Source organism: Canis lupus, chromosome 28 (assembly GCF_003254725.2).
Source record: "Canis lupus dingo isolate Sandy chromosome 28, ASM325472v2, whole genome shotgun sequence".
Classification (NCBI taxonomy): Eukaryota; Metazoa; Chordata; class Mammalia; order Carnivora; family Canidae; genus Canis; species Canis lupus.
The window spans coordinates 24,567,399-24,573,263 of record NC_064270.1 but is presented as its reverse complement, the minus strand read 5'-3'; positions in this window follow the sequence as shown (position 1 = coordinate 24,573,263).

Sequence of the window (5,865 nt, the reverse complement as noted above, 5' to 3'; positions counted from 1 at the left end):
GGCCCGTTCCCAGTCCTACATGAGATTAGTCACAGGATATTTCATTTTAAATCCAATGGAATGTTTTCCTAAATCAGACAAGACTCTTTCCATGTTTATGGCTATTTTGCTGGAATTCTCTTTGGCTCCAGGAGGGATTTGAAAATTAGATACATTTCCTTTTGGTGACCTGGGGCTGAGCTGGAGGGAGATCAGGCTGGAGGCTTGGGCCAGCAGTAACTTGTCGGGCTTGTTCCAAGAAGTCTCTCCCATTGGCCGGTTCTCCCAAGCACCTGCAGCCCACCGTATGGCCAAGCCAGGCATCTCATCCCTGCAGGCCCTCCTTCCCTTCCCCGGCCCACTGGTGTACCACAGAAGACTGGAGACACAACACAAATGTTTTGCAAAATTAAAAAGGTGGGGTGAGCTCGATTCATTTGGCAGAGAGAAGGCTCACATGGGGCTTCTTTTCATATTAGAACTTTTCTTTTTGCCTGCATGGTAGGTAAAAATATAGAATTCTTATCAAAGTAACTGTGGCCACACATTGCAGAATTTGTCTGATATCGTAGGTTGCTGTTTCACTTGTTCTTAACACACATGAAGAGATGAAAAGAGAGACAGTCACAGAGAAATGATGGAGATGAGATTATGAAGAAATAGCGAGAAATGTGAGTAATTGCCTAAAACGAATACTCTGTTCTCCAAAGCCTGCAGTGGCTTCCCTGTAGATTGATCAAAGTCCAAAGGTGTGTTTTTCCCATTTTATAATTTCCAGTGTGTTCTATTTTAATTGATCACTTCTGCCTCTTCCCTTATACACTTTTTATCTCTAGATCATAGAACCACCTCAAATGAGAAACAATTCAGCTAGTGGCACAGACTCTGAAGCCAGACTTGAATCTGAATCTAGCTTTGGCCACTTACTAGCTGTGTGTCTCTGGGCACGTTACTTAGTGCCTGTATGTTTCTACTTCCTTGACCATAAAGTGTATAAAACGGTAGGACACATCCCCACCCCTACTCCCCACCCCCCACCCCAACCCCCCGCCTCATAGGGTTGTAGAGAAGAGTAAATAAATGTATAAACTGCTCAGACATGACCCTGATGCACACCAAGCTCTGGAAAAGTGCTTGCTGTTATCAAACCTGACTTAACCCAAAAGACTGACATCCCCACAGCTTGTGTTTCCAGTAGGGCTCCAACTACACAAGAATTAGAATCCCTCTGAGCATTGTACAGGCTGCTGGATAGGCAGGGATTGGGCCTAGCTGAGTTTGTTTCCTTTGAGAAAGATAAAAGCCCTAATGAAGCCAACTGAAGGTATAAGTACAAATAAATTCCTGGTTCTGGTTTAGCAAGTACATCCATTAGGATGTGCTAGAGTGCAAGTAATAGAAAGCTCTACACACCCAGGCCCAAACACTAAGGAATATGTTAACACCCCAAGTGCAGAAAGTCCAGAGGTAGCTGAACTTCCAAGTTGGTTCTGGTCAATCTACTAGGTCAAGTACCCAGTGTTCTTCCTTTCTTTCCATCTGGCATCCATGGAGTTGGCATCATCCTAAAGCAGGCTTCTCTTGTGATTTTTAATTGATCACTCAATTGATTGCCATATGGCTGGCAATGGCAATCAGGGTAAAGGAAGCATTTCTCAGCTGTTTCCATCAGGAGATAACCTAGGGAGACACTCTCTGGACACTCTCCCTTAAGGAAGATAGACTTTCTAAGACGCTTCCAGTCTAGATCTTCTCAGATTGCATTATCTTCCATTGAGTTGCATGCTTGTTCCTGAACCTCTCATTGGCTAGAAGGATGGGATTACTCCTAGAGCTGTGGTCAAATCACAAAAGAGCATTTCTGTTACTCAGCTAGGGGACATTTCTGTTACTCAGCAGAAAGACATTAAAGGGTTAGCCTTATTATCCACCATTCTGTTATTTAGGTGTTCCTCACATTAGATGGTAATGTTTAGGGATGTATGACTTTCCAGGAGTTCCAGAAAGTTCCATGATGTCAGTTAATGTCTTTTTTTTTTTTAAGATTTCATTTATTTATTCATGAGAGACACAGAAAGAGAGAGGCAGAGACACAGGCAGAGGGAGAAGCAGGCTCTATGCAGGGAGCCCAATGTGGGACTCTATCCCAGTACTCCAGGATCACACCCTGAGCTGAAGGCAGACATGCTCAACCACTGAGCCACCCACTGGTCCCTGTCAGTTAATTTCATAAATCACTTTCTGTGGTAGAAATCCTAGGCATGGAGTTCTGAAGATGAGATTTTCAAAAATTTGTGATGATGAGCATTGGATTGATCGTCTGTCCTCTCCACTCCAAAGCCCTCAGCTTTGACTTAAATTTGTTAAAATTTAGACAATATTTCAACACCCTCAGCCAATTCTTCCTTCACAATGGCCAGGGAGAACAGGAATTACTTCTGTCTAGTTCAGCACTGTAGTCCATGCTGCCTGGCCAATAGTAACTTAATATTTATTGAATGCATGAACACTGCTTGCCAAAAAAATTCTGGATTTAGTCCTTTTTATTGACTTCTAGTCATACTCTTTGTTCCTCTTGCTCTAAATGTTCTTTCTCTCTGCTCCCTTAGAGGCCTCAGTGACCTTGAAATGACCACTTCCTCTAAAAATAATAATAGCTTTCATGTGTTTATTGAGACCTTACTGTATGCCTTGCCCCATGCTAAGAATTTCATGGACATTACCTCATTTAATGTTCACAAAAATCCAATAGAGTAGGTTTATAGGTGAAGAAAATGGCTTACCAAAGGCCACATAATCTATAAACAGAAACAGAATAGAGATTTGAGCTCAAAGGGGCACTGGAGCCTGGCATCCTAAGGACTTTGTATGTGTGCCTTCCCAGACTTCTGCAGCCCACAAAACACCCTCCCAGTGCTAGTCTCTTGGCTGTGCTTTCCTGTTGCTCTCCAATGTCCAGTGTAAGTCCCACTTTCCCCATGCCATGTTATGCTCTGAAGCCCAGAGGGCTGTGTTTTATACTGCTGGGCCCCCAAAAGTCACCATAGGAGAGATTCCTATCTTGAGTAGACGTCATTTGAATTAAATTGCTTCCAGGGCCCTGGCTTCAGGATGACCCAACTGCGGTTTATATGTAGAGACTGCTGGCTCCACCTGGCCTAGCTTGTGTGTGTTCTATGTCTTGGTCAGGCCAGCTTACAGCAGGCCACTGCCTCATAAAATCACTCTAGAGCAAAACTCAGTGTCCATCTGCATAAAATGTGTTCAAACATGGGGTCCTGGGCCGATTGGCTTGGCCTGATTTTCCTCAGTACAAGTCAGTTCAATGACCCTGGCCTCCTGGCCTTGCTATAAACCTCTCTGCCTCATATTGTCCATTAAAGTATTTGTCTATGTGTGCATAGTTTGTCCAGACTAGGGAGGGGAACCCAGACTAATGGACATCACCAAGGCACTGGACTCTTCCTCCTCCATTAAAAGACTACAAAAATTTTGACCTCTGACTGAAGACATAGGAATGGAATAATTTACAAATGCTTGTTATGGGTCATGTCTTTTAGGGCATGCTTTAAGAGCTTTCGGCTGGGCCACATATACACATGTAATCTGCTCGACACAGCCCTGACCACTTGTTCCTAGAACCCAGCCAAATTTAGGGCAAGTGTATGACCACTGGTCTACTGGTCCAGCCGTTGGAGATGCTGGCTGTGCTGCAGGCTGGCTGAGTCTTCTGGAAACTAAAAGCAATTGCTGACATCTGGATATCATGGGGTTGGGTTCTTAGTGCTGGGCAATTAGTCGCTGTCATGGGAGTGAACAGCTGATAGTGGGGGCAAGAGCAGAGAGAAAGCCTACATGCTTCCTACTAGTCCTAAAGACTCAGAAGACTGCAATCTCTCTGTCACCAAAGCAGAATCTGCAAGTTGTGAATTAAGTTCTACCATGGAGATTGTGATGCTTTCCCTGCATCTGTCTGGTGGTTTTCCAAACCATGTGCTGTCACCTTCTGTGCTTGTTGCTCTCTCTGATCTCATTCTTTGTCTTCTCCCCCTATTATTATGTGGGCAGAAAGACAAAGGGAGCAACACCCATTCCTCTTGGCTCTGCACCCAATTTTTTCCTTCCTATATTAGATCTCCAGGTCTCAGGGAAATAAAAAGATGAGGAGACTCCAGACACAAAGGATAAAGTTTCCTAAGGAGGTCAGGGAATCACCCATATGTAAGCTTTGTTTGTGATAAAAAGGAAGCTGAATGTTTTCTCTCATCACTCCGTTCAATACAAAGAAAGTTGGGAAGACAGGAAGATTTGAGAAGACAGGAAGATTTGATAAATGAAAAAACACCAAATAAAATGGTTTGAATAAATCCGAGGTGCTGAGTGATCACAATAAATATGAATGAATCAAAGCCATCATATTTAAGAATGAAGACTTCCAGACTCGATAATATAAATACCCCAAACTGGCTTCTTAATACTTAGGAGCAGTACTTAAAATACCACAAGAAGAAGATTGAAAATGAAGGGGTGATAAAATAGTTAAGTTCCCAAACAATGGGGAAGTGTGGGTGGAAAACAGAGAGGCAGTGGCCACCGGGCCTGTCCCTGCTCTCTGAGAACCAATATATTTAGAAAAAACATGCTGCCTGGTTCTAACCTCAAAGTGAGCTTGAAGAAAAGCCTCTAGAGAAAATGTGACCTACTGGCGTCTCCAGGGCAGGCTTCACATTAAAGTTTCTCCTCCATTTATCTTCCATCCCCTCCAATTCTAGAAGTTGGAAGAAGCACTTCTCTTGGAACAGAAGTCTCTTGAATGTACTGTCCCATCTTTCTCCTCTCTGCTTGCAAAGAAAGGCAAAGATGTTCAATTAAAAACAAGTTCAGAGGTTTCCCCATGCTTCCTTCCAGTGCTATCCCAGGAAATGGCTTCCTGCTGGCTAGTTTAGATAACTCCCCAAGCGAAGAGGTCACATTCAGTCATAGAGCCAGTTTTATGATTGAACAAATAGGACCATACATTTAAGCATCCAAGTGGAATCAGCACAAAGGGAAGACAGCAATGACCCAATAGAGGAACCAATAAGCCAGTGTATATACATCCAAGCATTCCATAAGATGGGTCTCAAAGACTTGAGAAAAATCCTTTAATACTATATGAAAATTATGAATCTAGGAGCTCTCCCTACCCCACCACACAGGAACAGAATTCATTAGCTCCCAGCACATTTCCAAATGGATTCATGCCTCAGACTGTTTTAAAACCATTGACTTGTATGGTAATTTCAAAACATGCCAGGGCTTGAGGTCCTACTGCATTTTACAGAGCAAATATGTTCCCAAAGTTGGTAAAACCAAGCACAGAACTCAGGCCTCAGGGAGTAGGGGTTAAGGGGAACTGTGGTAGTGGGTTTGAGGAGGGTAGGGATCTATGGAGGCCTCACAGTTCCAGAAACAAAATATAAAACCCCTCACACAGACACATGCAAGTAACAAGTAGCAATTGTCATGATCCTTACGATGATTATTACTATATCATGTCCTGGACTGGGAGTTAGTATGCCTGAATTCTAGGCCCCAGTCTACAACTAATATTCTGGACCCATTTTTCCATTTGGAAAATGGAAGTTCCGTACCTCCTCAGGAGATTGTCCTAGGGTTCAAATGAAGGAGGAAGTGTCAAGGTAGTCTGAACAATGAGAAACTCTAAGAGAATTGGGAACAAGCAGGCAGTCATCACAGGCAGTTTGGGTCACCAGGTGGTCTTTATTCATCCTCAGCAGCACCCGCTTGACTGTCTGGCAACTCTTCCCTTTTGCTGGGTCTCTAGACTCCTCCCACCCACACTGAAGCATCTGATATTGCTGCCAGGACTTTCTTTGGTGTGGT